Here is an 18630-nt window from a genome sequence, read left to right as displayed (position 1 = left end):
TTGGGGCGAACACCCTCAGGATGGTGAGGTTGCAGTGTTGGAAGCGTCCACACACAGCTCATCTGAACGCCCACATCCTCTGATGAGTTTAACATCAACGAAGTCAGAGAGAGATACAACAGAGATGCAGCGCTGACCAGAGACGGGACAGCATGTGGAAAATCAGTTCATCACACCCCCAGAATGTGACAGCTGGCACAGGAGGGCGTCCCGCCCTCCTGTGCCTTCTGCCTTCCAGACGTCAGCTTCATTATTCAAAGACAAAAATAATATTAATGTGGAATAAATATCATCATTTATCAGCGAGTCGTGGCGACATTGAGAGCCGAGTCGCTTCAACCATTTAATTTTGTGTTTTGTTTTTGTTCTTGATCAGCTGAGTCTAACCTGGCCTCTGCAGTTTTGCCTGATGTCGCTTTAAACTCATTTGGAACTGGGAAAAAAAAAAATAGTGAATAAATATGATGATGCTATTTCATGATGCCAAAACGTTCCTACCTGGTGTTATCAGTTTTTATTAGTTTTATCAGCGTGAAATATTAAACTCTGTCATCTGCTTCCACTGATCCAACAACAGGCGACTTTGATTCGGCTCATTTTATCTGCGTCTGTCTCGCCGACACTGAACCAAACGTGGACTGGCTCTGTTTATTTCACTGCAACTTAGTTCATTTAGATACATCCAGCTCCAACACTGCAAAAACTCAAAATCTTACCAAGATTATTTGTCTTATTTCAAGTCAAAAATGTCTTATTCCTAGTCAAAATATCTCATTACACTTAAAATAAGACATGATCACCTCAGAAGTAACTTGTTTTTAGACAATTGTCTCTTGTTTCAAGTGAAAATTTGACATTTTTGACTTGAAAGACAAATAATCTTGGTAAGATTTTCACTTGTTTCAAGTGAAAATTTGCTTGAAACAAGTGAAAAAAAAAATGCTTGTTTCATTGGCAAAATTTGTTTCTTGTTTCTAGCTAATTTTCACTTATTTCAAGTGAATTTTCACTTTTTCCACTGGCAAATTTTGCCAATGAAACAAGCAAATTTTCACTTGAAACAAGTGAAAATTGTCTAAAAACAAGTTACTTCTGAGGTGATCATGTCTTATTTTAAGTGTGATGAGATATTTTGACTAGAAATAAGACATTTTTGACTTGAAATAAGACAAATAATCTTGGTAAGATTTTGCGTTTTTGCAGTGAAAGCACTCTTGCTCCTCTTTTCCAGTGTCAAGCTGTTCAAACCCGTTTCTCCCAAACAGCAGGAGGATCTCTGTGTTTAATTAGAGGAATAAAACCCGCTCCGTGTGTTGACTTCTCTCTCACGGAAAGGTTATGCCATGTCAGGATATGAGCTCATGAACGGGTACGCCTCACAAGTGCGTTCAGGGCGTCGCTGCTGTGGTAAACAAGTTAAACTTAATTTTAATCTTGCTTTGAGGAACAGAAAAAATCAGAGTTTTCTCTCAGGCTGTGCCGCGCCGACTCGGCTCTCCACAGCCCTGCTCTCTGTTCCCCGTCACTTCGTGGATGTTGCCAAATATAATTTGATTGTGTCTTTAAACCCCTCCTGTGTCTGAGTGTGCTTTGTCTGTGTGCCTGTTTCACTCTCTCTCTCACACACACACACACACACACACACACACTGAAATGTTCCACAGCGGGATGTATCAGTCATATACATTTGCTTTGCTGACTCACTGTGTGACTGAGCCTATACACCCAGTTTATCTGCCACACATGTCAGCGCTGTCTAAACACTGCCATGCCTACCTATCATGCAATGTGTCGTAACAGCACACGGATGAGCTGCGATCCATATTAGCTCAGTCAAAATTTAATCGCCCGGCCTCTGACGGCTGTTTATTGATGAACTGGAATGTAATGAGTCGTTAACCCACATAAGCAGCGAGTGCAAGTGGGACACGCTCAAAGTATTATGCACTCAAAATAAAACTGGAAGATAAAGCTGGCAAACACTTTCTTGTCTTTTGAAATGATATTCAGCTCCTCGTGTTAAAAAAAAACAAAAGGGTCGGTGCTCTTTGGATACATGGAGCGTCAGTAGAAATACACAGAGGGGATTTAGTTTTCTGTTATACTGGAAAAGTATGAGGAGGAAAAACAAAATTTACACTCTAAATCGAACACCGCGGCTGCCGCCAAGTGAAGGCAGAACGCTTGGCAACGAACTGCCGACTCATAAATGTGTAAGTTACACATCAACAAGTCCACATCTGAAACCTATGAACTCACTGCACAGATGTGCTGTGTGTATGACAGGTAGAGCTGAATTCCCCCAGGTGTGACCCCTCAGCTGTCAATCAAGTTAAGGAATAATTTGCCCCCCAAAAATATTTAGAGCTAATTAATTAGATAGATAGATAGATAGATAGATACTTTATTCATCCCGAAGGAAATTCACAGTTTTCAGCAGTATCCACAGAGTACAAGATTAAATAAATAAAAAATAAAGGATAAAAGATGACACTCGAGATCTAAAGATCTAAGTACCCAATTGTGCCATTTTAAATGTCCCTAAAATGTTGTGAAACGCCTCTAAAAATACTTTCAATGATCAAATGTCCTTTAATGATCTCTCCTGTGTGTGTTCCTCTCCTGCAGAGTGTCAGCTCTCAGGCTGAAGCTGCTTCACATCAGCATCACAGCCTCTCTCACACAGAGAGTCGGCGGCAAAATCTAACGGGTTTGAACGGTCCAGGAAAATCTTTTCAGCCGTATGCTCTCCTTATTCGGACTCGTTGTTCAAGGATCCTCAGTGATTGGGCAGGCCACGTTTTGGCAAACAGCTGATTGGCCAGGGGGCGGAGCTTTATGTAGGATTCAAGGCTAGCTTTCAGGACAGGTTTCCTATCCCGATCAGAGGTGAACCAGCTTTGTGATACAGAAAATCCGGAGTTGAGCCTGAAGTTATCTCGCCAATCCCACTTAATCCCGCTTTGTGATACAGGCCTCCGAGCTCATCCTCCTCTTGTACAGGTGGACACAACCTGCAGTTTCAGACACAAATCAGTACAGCAGTGTTCCAGTGTGTTCAGCACAGATTCTACACAGCAGTGGGTGCTACACCTGTGTTATGACATTAAAGTTTACAATTAAAAAAAAAAAAAAAATAATAATAATAATAATGCTGGCCTATCCAACCTCCAATATGTCCTAATAACACCATGTTATATAACACCAGCACTAATTGTTACACAATTACACAATAATTTCCCTCAATTCTCAATGACTCATCAATTCATAAATTATTACTTTACATTAAGAATCTGACTTTGATGAGCTTCAGAAAGTTTTTTTTAAACTAATTTCCCCAAATTTACTAATGTTTTTTATATTTTTCCAAATAGAAAGTTGGAAATGTTTCAAACGTCCTAGGACTTTGAAAAGTGCTTGAAACTGCTTGAAATTGTAATTGTATTACTTTCACAGTAAATGGCTGGGTTGGTGACACTTTTTGAAACACTAAACATTATTTTGGTTATTTATAGCACAATAACATCTGATTTAATGTGCTGGAGGAGTGAAATAATCACTCTGAGCTTTTCCAGCCATGAGGTGCTGGAAGAGCTTGAAAACACACGCTGAAAAGAAGAGAGCCTGAATTTGGTTTAAGAAAAGGTGCAGGAACCTGAAACTGCCGACCCCGTCCTGTTTCTGCTCCGTCTCTGTTTTTCTGACGCTCCTCTCGGGTTCATCCCGTCCGGCCGCTGGCCTCCTGCGCCTGTGCTGTCCCGGGCCAGCACCACTCCTCCAAGACAAACAGCAGCACCCAGCGTCGCCCACAACCACCAGGCTGACCTGATTACAGCTGATACACCTATCAGCCTTATCTCTCTGGCACGCCAGGTACAAGCGCACCTGTTGCCTGTGAGAATGCCCCCGCACCAATACCATCAGAACGGGTTTGTGGCTGCAAGGCAAACACAGCAGGCAGGAGTTTGGGTGGAAAAACCATGACGAATATTTTATTTAATTACTGGTGGGGAAGTGAAGGTGAAAGGCAGCGTAGCTTCAACAACAAGGCAGAGACTGAGGAAGACACAAGGAGACTCTCTGTTCCTCTGTAATTCTTTACTAAAGTTTTTATTTTAGTTTAGTTTTTTTATTTAGCCAGGAAAAGTCCCACTGAGATTAAAAATCTCTTTTTCAAGAGAGACCTGGCCAAGACCGGCAGCCGTGCAATCCAAAACACACAGTTACTGACAAAGAAACAACATAACACATAGAACAAAAATACATTCATACAATACAAATACAATTTTACACAAGCCACTTGATCATTATGTTAAAAGGAAGTACACTGAATTAAAAACATGAGCAGATTGTTAAATCAACCTCTAACACCTTCAACATGGATTTAAAAACATCAAGTGAGACCCCCTCCTCAGGTTTTAAATCATTTTGCAACATATTCCAGGCTGATGGAGCTGAATATCTGAAAGCCATTTTGTCTTTTTCTTTTCTAACTTTAGGAACAGATAGCAGTAAAGTCTTATGTCCTTTTCCTCTTGAGAAAAAGCATAAAGTTGTATTTTGTTAGTTTGTATTAGTTTGTGTTTGTTCGTATCACAAGAACGTTTCTAGTTATTTAGTCTGAGGTTTTGCACGAGGAGGAAGGCAGGTGACGGATCAGCCAAACCACTGACTTTCACCCTGATGACCAGAGTTTGAGTCGACAGCGGTGTCGGTCTGTTGAAAATGTTCTGTTACTTTAACCAAGAGATTTTATGGCCAAAAAAATAAACCTTTCCTGACCTCAGCCAAGAGGTTTCAGTGGCTAAAGTCATGAAACTGGCTGAGATGTTGTAATCAAGAAATACCAGATATGCTGTTTAGCAACATGTTTGTGATATGTAATATGAAATTAATGGAGTTTAATTGCATGGGAACATAATTTTCTCAGAGCCGGGGCTGCATACACACACACCTGAGAACCCTGGTACACCTGGTGGCGATCACACTGGCAAGCACAACAGGAAGCGGAGGCAACAAAATTCTTTTGTGTTTTTTTCTGTGTTTTGTCTTCCAGCTGATCTTGGTCCAACTTGAAGCTTTAAAGGTAGAGTTTGCATTTTTGGACATGAAGTTGTATGAAATCCTCCCTGGCAGACTAGTGCATGCCGAGTGAATGTGAAGTCCGACTTTTTTCCCAGAGTTGGTTTGAGAAGCAAAACTTTTTATTTTTGTGACCCCAGCAAACGAGGGGAAAATTTCACTTTAAAACAATGAAGGCACGCACAACAAAAAAAAACTTTTTGTATATCAATGTGTGGGGTTAAGCTATGGAACAGTTTGGAGGCAACGCTCAGGGAATGTCCAAGCATGTATCAGTTTAAAAAAAGATTCAAGGAAATTATCTTCACAAGGTACAGAATTGAGGAGGATGTTTGAATATCAGTGGGTGTAGTACTTATTTATTTTCATTTCTTTTTGTTTGTTTTGTTTGTCTGCTTGGTTGATGTTTTTTTTTTTTTTAGTTTATCATTCAGGTACCTGTGTTGTATTCAAGGTATGTATGTTATATGTCTGTGTGTGAGATGTATGTACATGTATTTATTGTGTGTATGCGTTTAGTGTTCTGCGATATCAACAGGTGGTGATATGATGTAGTGTTTTTTTGGATGGATTATTAAGAGGGGGTGGGATCAGATAAGTTTTACTTCCTCCCACTCCTTTTCAGACATGTTAATGGGGTTCTATGTATTTTGGCTAGATCTGCCTTGTAATTTAATTATTTTATTTTTTTTTTTCTCTATCTATCTATCTATCTATCTATCTATCTATCTATATATATATATATATATATATATATATACATATACACATATGTATATATACATTTTGTTTTTTGTTTTTTGTCATTAATGCATAGTAATCTTGTTTTTTGACATGTCTGAAATAAACAAACTAAACTAAAACTAAACTAAACGAGCCAGAAGCACCTATTTCAGTACTTCAGGAGGCCAGAACTTTGCCCAGGGGACACCTTGAGCTAAAAAATCCCTTTTCATGCACTATACTGCCAGAGAGGATTTGCACATGTCTAACGATGCGAATTATCCCTTTAACACTATACTTGTCAGTGTCATTTTAGCGTGATGTGACGGTCAAAATGTAATAAGGCCACACACATAAAGCTACCAGCAACATCCAGAACAGCAGCTTGGAGTTGCTGAGCCTCTTGTTATGTGGTGACCTGACAGGGCAGTGCACTCTGCCTGCTGAAAATTAATGTCCAAGTGCAGGATTACGCTTTTCCGCTTTCATGGTTGCAGTGCGACTGATACTCCAACCCAGAAACACAGCGTGTATGGGACCACGTGCATGAAATACTGTAAAATGAAAAGACACAGCTGAAAGACTCGGCTGTCAGAGCCTCTGTGTGACTTTCAGCGTTTCACCAAGAATCTTCTGCCCAAACCTGAAGAACAGGAATGAAGAGGAGTGAAGTCATCCGCTTGTTGAACTCAGCAAACTAAAGTCTCACGCTGGCTTACGGTGCTTATCCTTTAAATCCTTATTTTTTTCTCCCTACGGCTCAGGTTGGGGCCACAGATGCAGGGAAGTGCCACTCCTGCAGACAACCTTGTGTTTTTGTGTTATACTGTTATTATGAGGTGTTGACTGTAAACCAGATTTTGAACTGAAGTTAACTGAACTGAGTTGGCACCTTGTGTTTTCATCAACTGACCTATTTTGGCAAATAAAGACAAGAAAAACAACAACAACTCAGGGTTGTCTACATTTCTGATATGACTTGTTATATCACAGGTGTTTTGTGTTTTAACCTGACACTTAACAAAGTCTTTTCCTTATTTTCTCTTACATTTCAACATTTTAGGATAAAATCCAGACAAATTAGGTAGTGTCTTAATCCAAAAAAAGAAAAAAAAAAAAATGTCACAGTCTAAAATTCCTTCACACATCAGAGGGCTGTACTATGACGGAGGCTCAACATCCCCAGGCTGTGTGTTCACTATCAGGCTCAACAAAACCTAAAGCTCCAGTCAAAGTTAAGTGGTATCACGACGGTGGTTCTCATCAAGGTTTGTTCAGTCCGGCTGTCAGCTTTGTGCTCTGTGCGCCTTCACAGAAAAGGGGCCGTTTTGGCCTCATATGATTCTACTTGTCCTCATGGAAAGTTATGAACATTTTAAAAATCAAATTAACGCTAAGAGCAACACTGTGGCCGCAAATAAGGCGAGAGAGGAGAGCTGGAGATTAATTTCAAAGGAAGCACAAAGGGGGATTCTGTCACTGTTATAGCCATTTTAAATAATTGCTGCAATATTCATTCAGTATTATGAATTTTAGTTTAGAAATATATAACTTCAGTAGCTTTATGGGAGTGTTGTCTAGGAATTGGAGGTAAAGCCTGAGGTGAAGTCAGGTGACTGAAGGTGTGTGTGGGTGAGTCTAGCAGTGTCGGTTGGTTACCATGGTTACATGACAGTTTTGACCACTATTTACGCTGCTTAGAGCTCCTTGTCAGTAGTTTCAGATAATTGTTCGTTACATTTGAAGTTGAACTAGAATTATGGAGCCATTTCTGTTGATGTTTGTTTGCTCCTTTTTTGTTATTATTATTATTTTTTTCTAAATGGGAATAAGTGGCGTTTGGAGTGCGTTTGAATCACCACGGGCTGCTCCCGTCCAATCAGCACCTTCGGATGCCGTGACGTCACCGTTATAATATAAGGGGTTTCCTTTAAAAAAGTAGGCTACTATAACAAAGTCTGTGATACAACGGGATATTTCTAACAAACGTGCAGTCTGTGCACCACTAATAGTAGACCTGCTTTGTGTATATGTGCCACCAATCACTGGACAAAAATTACTTTGTGATTTCACCTGGGTGAGATAGCGTCGCTTTTATAGCCGGGCGGGGTTAAACTTAGCTCATAACTGGTCGGGACCAGGTTATGAGTTTAGCATAAGTTACCATGGTGATCTAGCATAAGTTACCATGGTGATCTAGCCGACTTAAAAGAGAGCCACCTTCGTGATACAGGAAAGCCTGGCTTTAGACTCAACATACCTGCTAACCCACTAAACCTGCTTCGTAGTACACCCCTCTGAACAAGTCTGGCCTGAATTCCAGTTTCCGTGAGTAAACGTTGGGACAAAAGAAATAAAAAAGGTCATATTTTTAGACCACATTTTTAGAATATATTCAAATAAAGTCAGGTGACCATGCACACACATCAACACACGTAAACACAACATTTCTGTATTGAAGCAGTGTTGCTGATAGCCAGCGTCTCGTCGTGTTGGGGGCGGCGTCCTGTTGGGACTCGGGACGTCTTCACCACCGTCCCACCGTGTCTCGCCTGTGACTTCACCCAGTGGTGTAGTCTAGTTTTTTTCTAGTGGGTATACTCTGATTTTTCCCCTCCCAGTCTCGTACACATCTGTCCAGCAGCAGCTGCTCCAAAACGGCCCCACACGAAAACCACCATGCTCAGTAATGCATAAAGTATGCATCCACATATAATTAAGATCATGAAAGACTGATTATGTATTATCTAAATGTAAATGTATTGTAAACAACACAAGTAGAATAACAGTCATTAACAGCTGGACTTTAATTAACTGTTGAACAGCCAGTGACAAGACAAATAAGTTAAAATAAAGAAAAATGAATAAATAAACCATATATTTATACGAATAAAGTTTCCGCAATCAAGTGCAAAAAATGGAGCAAACATAAAATTCTCTGAAGCTTGAAAAGGCACTAAAGTAATGGCCAACTCTCAACCAGCTTCACCATCAGAAGTCATGCACAAATTACATAAATGGTCCACACCTCAACTCAACTTTCAATAACTTTTTTCACATCATTATATGATTACTGGGATTACTGTGTGTTCTTGGCACAAAATCCCTGGAAAAAGGATGTAACTCTTATAGCTCATTTCCACTATAAAGAGCCGTGCCATGAAGGGCTGTGATGTCAAACCGGGCTGAAAACCAGTGGAAAAACGCTATATGAGAAGACACTTGACCAGGTGGCACAAGACCTGGGTCATATCTAATAGCATTTTTCCACTATAGTGCCGTGCCGTGCCGTGCCGTGCCGTGAAATTCACGGTTCCGCATTCATTCCCACTACACCAGCCCGCTTGGTTCTGGAACCAACCGTGAAAGATTTCAGCCCAGTTTGACATCTGGTGCTGGCTCGATTAGAACGGGGCCGCGGAGGCGGGCCTAAATATGATCTCCTTCGTGATTGGTCCGTTAGAATGTCAGTTAACCAGGCTGCTACAAACTGACAAGTGACAAGTGACAACCACTAAACCTTCAGCCAGTAGGCTATTATTTACAAACATTAGTTTCTGGAGAGATTATGGAAGAAATTGATTTGCTTGCTGAGTTTTTTTGTTGGGTTTTTATGTTGTGTAGCCTAGTTTACATTTTCCTTACAAATGGAAATGGAAATGTGACCACTAAGCGCAGATGGCAGAGCATCTGTGATGCGACACGGGCCGCCGACCGCCGCGGCCGACCCGCCTGACGCCGACCGGTGCTGCGGCCAGCCCACCTGCTGCCGGCCAGTGGCTTTTCTATTCAAACAAGATTTTGTCCATTAAAAAAAAGTAGCAAAAAGCTAATGTAGGCTAATAACTGACAGCTCCTCTTGTTACTATAACAACTCCATGGCAACGAGTGTGCCTCTCTAATTCTATGACGCTGACCCGTTGGTACCATAAGCAATGGAAACACTCCAAGGCCAAAGAGGGCCGTGTTGGGCTCAGCCCGGCACGGCCCTGTATAGTGGAAATGAGCTATTAGTCTCTTAGGTGGAGTAAGAAGGGAAGGTGTGGTTGGGTTAAGCGGCCTGTAGTCTACAAGGCCTTCCAAATGTGTTTGTACTCAAGGCTCTTTTGGGTGCATTTTCTCTTTGCCTGTGTGGCAGAGCGATGGCTTCTCAACTAAGTTGTAACGTACTGCCTTGGCTCAAAAAGACTTAAAGGGGGGCCCATTGATGCTAATCATCATTAAATTAGATACACTGGACAACAACAGTGTAGATCTCTTGTCTGTGCATACATTGTTCATCAGACTGAATCCCCTTTCACATTCAGCAGTGCTGCAAGGGATGGTCTGCATGCATCGTATGAGTGGTATTAGGCTTTCAGGCTCTTCGTCTGGGTGCTCAAGGAAATCTCTCATACCATCAACAGCTTGCTCTTCACACAGACTGAACCGCCTGCACAGTCGTTTCACTTGTAACTCACCATGCCGAATGCCAGGTCTTAATGGCCAGGTGTTGGTGTCCAGAACGCTGAGATCACAAAGCATTTCACCTTCAAAAGAGAGGCGCTTCTCCACGTTGTTGATCAGACTTTGGAGGAATTGCTTTGCATTGATTGGTGTGAGCTTTGCATTTGAATGCAGGGAAACCGATCCAAAATGTCCCGAAGCCTGTGCTTGCGAAGCCTCTTCAGATTTCTCACCTGGAGAGTCTTTGAATGATGCCAGGACTCGGATGGTGCGCCTTAGGAACTCGTCTGCTTTCAGAAGTGTGACTGAGTGGGCGTGGAGTTGCTGAGACAGGTTTGAGAGTTCAGACAGTACATCGTACGTAAGTCCGAGGTCACGCAGAAATTCCTGGCTTTGCAAACGATGCGCCAGGCCTCTGTAAGTTTGCTTCTCTTTGCTGTTTCTTGTTTGGTCTCCCGCAGCATTTTCAAAGTGTCTGTTCAGTGCTTCATATGACCTCCACACAGCCTTTACAGAACGGAAGCTGCTGGCCACCCATCGCGTCCTTAAAACTCTGCCAATACTCAGGACTTGTGAACCCACCTCTTGTGCTGCCTCCAGAAGTTCCCGTGCATTCTTATTGGACTGACTGTAGAGATTGTGGATCTTCTCCATGAACACCTTGACTGCCTGAACTTCATCGACAGCATCAGCTACAGCCAGTTCCAAACGGTGGTTCATGCAGTGCCACGTGAAAAGGTTGGGGTATCTTGCAGTCAGCCTGGTTGCCACACCAGTGTTCTTGCCTAGCGTGACACTGGCACCATCAGAAATAAATGAGACCCAATTCTTTTGAAGCCATTCTTCACTGAAGCCTGCAGTGTTCAAACAGTTCAACAGAGCTTCCTCTATACCCGCTGCTCTTTGGCTTTCCAGCTCAACTAAATCCAGAAACAAAAATTCAGGAGTAGCTCCATCTATAGAGGCTTTCACATAGACAATCATGGCAGATTTGTGGCTGAGAGATGAAGCCTCATCAATGAGAACAGACAATTTGCTCGAAGACGACACAATACTGCCAACAGTTTTTTTTTTTCTGCATCTCTTTTGCTATGTGTTGCACAATTGCTGTGGAACTGTACCTCGAGTGCAGACTAGTGCCCATGTTGACACCATTTTTTTGCTGAAGCTCAATGAGATCACAGTGGTCAGTGAACAGTCGGTTCATCTTAGTGTAATGCCCGGCCAACCGGGCTAGGCCTAAAACAACTATAAAAACTAAATAAGTAAATTAAAAAGGATAAAACCTAAAAGAAGAGTGACAACACCACCTAGGGTTAAAGAGCCTAGGACTTGAAAAACAGGTTCTGAAATCAGGAGCGCAGAGTTTTAAAACAACCAACAGAGTCAATAAAATACAAGGGAAGGGGTTTATTTACAGAGAATGGGTTAATTTCTTTTCAGTCCAAACCCATTCTTTAAAAGAACATCTTCCAGTTCGAGTCCACAAAGTAGTGGAGCCATGGCGCCGTCGCACCCGCCCTCTGTCCTGCAGGCCTCCAGCGGACCCATGCCCCACTACAGTCGCGATCCTGGCGGTGGCGACATACCCTGCGGAGACAAGAGACACCGGGCGAGTCTTTGCCCTTAAGCCAATAGAGTGCGTGCACACAACCACTTCCAGTACTTCATGCCACCAAACAACTACTCACGCATTTCCTGGGCCGCAGTCCTAGACTTGCGACCCAGGCTGGAGTGAACTGGCGTTGGCAGACACTACTGCAGCCCGGTCCTTTCCTCCACCGGCCGCTCCTGGTCCGGGGAAATCCCGCATCAGCTTCCTGGTTGCCACAGCACACGCTGCTCCCCAACTCACCGCGACTCTCGCCGCTCTGGCCGGTCTCGTCCTGCGCTGCTGCCAAACCTCATCCTGCTCTAGGCGCCCTTCCGCGGCTCCTGCCTTGCCAGCTCGGCCCGGCTGCTTGGCCGCGTGGCCACCTCCCTGGTCTTGTCCCCCGGGCCTCTCGTGTCCTTTCCTGCCGGAGCCTTTAATTCCTGCCGCCCCGCAGGTGAGGCCCACCTCTCCGGCACTGATTGGCTGCCGCGAGCCTCATTCCCCTTCCTCAGTGGCTGTCCAAGCTGTCAGTCTCAAAAACAACACGTGCCAGCTATCTCACAACAATTGCCAATTAAGGCCAGAAGTGTGTCTAAAATCATGCAACATGCAAATAAAATTAAGGATAAACACAGATGCATATAAAACCAAAGTCAAATAAAATCATGCATAAATAATAAAAACACAAGCATGTAAAATCACTACAAAGTAAAACCATAAAACACACTTCTGCCTTGTGACATTAGCAAGATAGAATGCTGTTCTGAATACAGCATCAGTCTCAGCTAACACAGTCTCTGATACAGTTCTCACTATATTTCCAAGTAAATCCCGTCTACCTTTTTCAGTGAGTTCCTGAGCTATTTCGTGTGCCCTAGACGTCTCATGTCGCCGAATTTTGTTCCTATAGGACGCTACAGCTGTTTGTCTGTCATTTGTGCCTGAGCACTGGATTTTAAAAGACACCCACTCCTCAGATGTAGATACCCTCTTCTCTGTGAGGATGCCAGTTGACTTCGTTGCACTGCAGATAGCACAACTTGGAGGTAAACAAAAACATCAGTAATTAACATTATAATACATATTGTCCTTTTTGAATCTATAGTAGCATTAAGACCTGCAGAACAGGGCCAAAACCTATTAATGAACTGTTTACAAAACTGTTTTCTTAGCCATGGCATAGAAAATGCATGAAAAATAGACAAAAGGAGGCAAAAATTTCACTCTTTCAATAGCTCGAATTATGTGACAACTATAACATATCAGTTAGTCATTTAATAATGTACATGGTGTCTTAATTAATGGACTTTTAAGATGACAATGAATTAATTTCATTTTTATTAACAATTTTATATATTAACATTTAAATACACTACTCACAAAAAGTTAGGGATATTTGGCTTTTAGGTGAAATTTATGGAAAATGTAAAAAGTTCACGCTACAGTGATATTATATCACGAAAGTAGGGCATTTAAGTAGAAGCATACACTGGTGATTTCCTCATCTCAAACAATTTCTTGAAACAAAAGCCAACAACAGTGGTGGATATACCACAACAAAAAATGTCAGTGTCAATAACTTGTCTTGTGCCCTTGAGCATCAATTACAGCTTGACAGCGACGTCTCATGCTGTTCACAAGTCGACGTATTGTCTGCTGAGGCATGGCATCCCACTCTTCTTGAAGGGCGGCCCTCAGGACATTGAGGTTCTGGGGTACAGAGCTCCGAGCCTCTACACGGCGACTCAGCTGATCCCATAGGTTTTCTATGGGATTCAGGTCTGAGAAAGTGCAGGCCACTCCATCTGAGGTACCCCAGTCTCCAGCAGCCGTTCCCTAATGATACGACCTCGATGAGCTGGAGCATCAAACACCTGATGTGAATTTTGCCGTTAAACTCCTTGTTAGAGAACAGCAACTTGTGCAAAAAGTACTGAAACATTGAACAGTTGGACATGTGCATTCAAAAGTTTACAGAAGGTCACATTAAGTTCACCTGGAAAGGTTAGAATGCATTTTAGGTTCATCCTGAAATTTCACCCGAAAGCCGAATATCCCTAACTTTTTGTGAGTAGTGTATATTACTTTAATTTACTCTTAACTTTGTACATTTAAATTGTTTCTACCAGCTTTAAATGTTGTCTAATATTTACCTAACTTTCGGTTTCTCCAATCTAACCAAGGACGCCTGTTTTTAAATTCCCTCGCCTGACTCTCACTCCACAAGGCTGGCCAGGTCAAGTTCTCATCTATACGAGCGCGCGTGCGCACACACACATATACACACACACACACACACACACACACACACACACACACACACATAGCAGCTCCTTAATTTCAACCAAACCACCAGTTCGCTAGTTTTAGATATAATTCAATGTGCCAGTCACCCGCTGCTACAATAGCGGTTACTATTTTATAACATACAAGAGTTCCACTTACCAGGTACAGCGATAGCGTCAGCAGGCTCCTCTTCCCTGCCATCAGGTAGAGCTGATGTGGCCTCTTCATCAGGCTCCCTTTCTGAAATGTTAACGTTAGGTCCAGCTGTAGTGTCTCCCGAAGCGGCAGTACAATCAGCAGGCTTATTGAAACACTGAAATAGTGTCAACTGATTTTGCTTTCTTTTCATTGTTTTTTTCTCCACTGACAAACGTTGGACCATTTGAGGTTGTTGACTCGCGCCGCTCTTCTTCCAAGCCATGTGCCATACACATTTTTTCCCACCATACAACTTAACCGTTTCCTTAGTAGTTTACACAGGGGTCACGTCACGCCTGATGGAAGCCCCTATGGTCAAAAAGAGCCCGCTTCGTAACACAGAGAAGGCGATTTGATGAACGGGAAAGTGAATGTCATGTAAAAAAAAAAAAACATACTGATACGTATCTTTGCGCATTTTTAAGTGGTTATACGGAAATTTGGGAATTTTTCTAGTGGGTATACGGCGTACACCTGCGTATCACGTAGACTACACCACTGACTTCACCTCAAGTTTGATGGCGTTTTTATTCATCTGCTGTTGTAACCTTGTTTTTGTTGTGTTTTGTGCACAGGGACACTTTGTACTCTTTAAAAGTGCTATACTATATTATTGTTATAATTATTATTAAATGTAGACCTACTCCCAGACCACGCGATTTCTAATTACCCTGTGATACGACCCACCAGAGCGTTTCCTAAATTAGTCGCTAACAAACGTTAGACCAACTAAACAGCTTGGTTGAGGTTAGGAGGAGATCGTGGTTTGGGTTAGACAAACTGGTTAAAGTTAGGAAGAGGTAAGGAATGGTTTGGGTTAGCAAACTGAAGCTAACGTTTCCTAAAGCTAACGTTAAATGTTGCGTGATGTGGAAATGAACACCGCTGGTGTCTCGCTTCACCTCGGAATCAAGTCTCGGTTCTTGTAAGTTACTCAATTCCAAATCATCTGGCAAGTTCAAGTCTGAACAAATTTGTTCACGAGAGATAAGCCCGGATGGTTCAGAAGGGAGTTTCTCACTAATTTCTCCGTGTGTAAACAAAATTCAGAAATTCTAGCTTGGCTCTCATCTTATCCAGTATTTACTGTGTAATTACACTTTGATAAAAACTGTGGATGTTTCCAGAACTGCCCAGGTCAAACCGCAGGGCCTGGTTCACCGCGACGGGGCCCAAACCTCTAACCCAGTTATCACTGTTGGTTTAGGGAGGCGATGACCGTCTGATCGCACTTTGAGGCTTTGTTGTGAAATGTGAGGTCAGCCTGGAAAATTTGAGCTGGCCTATTGTGTTACATTTTTAGGGGATAAAGCTGACAGTAGAGTGCATGTGGCCTTTCCTTGTCCTATTTATGGATATTTTACTTCTGATCTAGGGGCAATAAAATTGACTTATTTAAGGACAATAACTGGTTCTTGGCAGAAGCAGAAAACAAGATCTGAGATAGGAAATACATCCTTCATGTTGCCGGCCCTGTAACTTACAACGATCTGCAAAATCACATGAAAATAAAGAGTTTAAAGCTGTTGTTGCATCAATTAAGCTGTATTCTTGCGGCTTCTTTGAGCGGCTTCTGTTTTAATGTTATTATAGTTTTAATGTTTTTACTTTCTGAGGGCCTGATGCTTTGTCTTTTATGTACAGTGCCACTCTGTGTTCGCTGCCCTGTTGGCCAGGACTCGCTTCAAAAAGAGATTTTAAATCTCAAGTGACTCACTGGTTAAATAAAGTTTTAATCAGTAAAAATTAAGGAGGGAGATCTTAACAGTGGCTCCTGTGTTGAATATCTGACTCCGCTCCTGACAGTCTTCCTGTTCCTGGAAATCATTAGCCAGAGGCTGCAAATTCATGTTTGTTTCACACAGAACACAACATATTAGTGTGTAGTGTCCTGTGTAATTCATATTTTAAGGGACAGTAAACAGTGAAAAAGGTGAATTTTCTTCTTTTGTATTACTCTTGAGTTTTATCTTCATCATCTGCTGAGATTTGAGGGTTCCTACAGGTCGCTAACTGTAAAAAAGCTGAGGTTAAATTGAAGCAGAAATTACATTCATATAAAATAGAAAAATATGTATGTGGATATGTAAGTATACGTATTTCATGTAATCATGTATACATGATTGTGCATTGTAAAAAAAATATAAAACTATGCATATCTGCATGCACACATGCACCCATACATTCATGCACATTCACAAATACAAACATATTTACACAACCATGCATGAATTTAAAAATACCACAAAACATCAACATAAAACACACCTTGGCTGATTCAAAAACTAAAAACCTAAATAAAACCCGATTAAAGGCAGTTAACCCTAACTGGACCTCGCTGCTGATAGGCTTTACTGACACAGCATCACGCAAAAATGTTTTCCTCGAGTTGAAGATTTTCAACGGATGTGAATATGCAAAATTCACATCATTCGCCTCACCCAGCGCCAACTCACATATAGTCACGTCTTTCCTCTTTGCTGCTGACCCACTTCTTTTTTTCCGCCTCCTTTCTCCTTTAAATAAATAACTGTCCCTGCAGCTCTTCCACTTCCTGCTGCGTTTCTCCTCTGACAGGAAACGTAAAGATGAGCTGTTGAATCTGAACAGAGCCCGTCTACGACGAGCCTTGCCACTCTCCATTAACCCCCATTGTATCAAACTTGGTTGCAGTTCCACCGTAATTCCACTGGGGGTGATCGCGGGCGAGTGCAGAATGAATGGGGCTCTATGGAGCTAAACGGCTAAATTTGTCTCTTACTCCTGTTTATGGTTGAAAAATCGCAAATACCGGTACTGTTGTAGTTTCTGAAAGTTCAATATGGATTATAGGTTAAAAGTGAAATTAGCGAGACCTTCTATCCTTTCAGTTTCCTACAGGTTGGGCTGTTGTTGGCCATAACACGCTAGCATTTGCTAATGAATGCTGATTGGTCAGTGATGGACTTGCGGCTGTTTAGGGATCCCACCTGATGGCACCTGAAGACCAAGAGAAACGGGAAACACCACTCTTAAGGAGGACTTTTCCATCAAAGTTGATATTTGTGTGTACAGAGAATGTCTAATATAGCACAGACGGGCTCTCTCGAGTGTCTCCGTCTGCTCTGTGGAGACGGACTCTGGAAATCACCGTAAAGCAGCACCTCTCAATGTGTGACGTCATCACACTTTTTGAACAGCTTTTTAGAACAAATAGGTGAACTTAAAAAATCCAATATTCAGCTGAGTGTATTTTTTTAGCCCCCACTTTTGAAAACAGTATTCAAATTACTGGACAAAAAATTATTTCCAGAGAAAAGTGGATTTTTAGGGGTGTAGCCCCATAGACTCCCATTCATTCTGCACTCGCCCGTGAGCGCCCTCACATGGACAGACGTGTTTCCGAGACCCGGAAGTCAGACGGGAGTGCCACTTCTCCCTGGATTAGAGATTCTCTGATCTGAATCCCCGGTAAGCCAGAAGCATACGCTCTGCTGCCTGGAGAGCCCGCTGTGCCAGCTGTTTATTTTGCTTCATAGTGATGTGCAGACAAAAACTGGAAACGAGAAGCAGACACATGTCAGAGGTCACCACGTGGTCCAGTCTGAGGTCCATTCCTCTCCTTATCTGTTCTGTGTGGATGTGTTCAGTGTCGGGCCACAGAACTCTGCATGTCCTCGTGGCGCTGCTGGGGACTTTTGACGTGATCAACATGAATGTTGTGTGTTTGTGTCATTCACAACGCAAAAATTCACATCATTCGTGTCACCCGGTGTGATTTGCATCTGTCTGCACTGACACTGTGTGTAACAGTGCTGCAGTGAAAATCTGCTTCACATTTGGTCTGAACACAGCAACACGGTCCTGGCTAACAACATGTTAGCTAATGTTTTTCTAACAAGATGTTAACTTTCCCCAGCCAACAGGATGTTAGCTCATGTTTTCCCAGCTAAAAACACGTTAGCTAATGTTTTTCAAGCCAACAGTGTAAGCTCACGTTGTCCTAGCTAACATTTTAGCTAATGTCTTCCTAGTTATTAGTAAGGGCATTTTATCAGATATTTGATCAATCTGCCAACTAAATCGTTACCAAGAAATTTCTTCACCAATGTGTTTCTAAAAGTGTGTAATAACATGTAGCCCACTAAAAGGTTGAAATTCAACTCCTGGGAAGCCTCATAAAAATCTGCTTAAAGTCGAGGTACCGATAACCAATTTTCAAAAATTCTAAAGTGCTTAAATTGGACTTGATTAACTTTTGAGACGTCAAACTAGGGATTTTTCATGATTCTGAGTTGATTGCAAGCATTTATTTTTCACCA

Source organism: Myripristis murdjan, chromosome 3 (assembly GCF_902150065.1).
Source record: "Myripristis murdjan chromosome 3, fMyrMur1.1, whole genome shotgun sequence".
In the NCBI taxonomy this organism is placed as follows: Eukaryota; Metazoa; Chordata; class Actinopteri; order Holocentriformes; family Holocentridae; genus Myripristis; species Myripristis murdjan.
The sequence above is the reverse complement of the archived record's forward strand: the minus strand, read 5'-3'. Positions refer to the sequence as shown.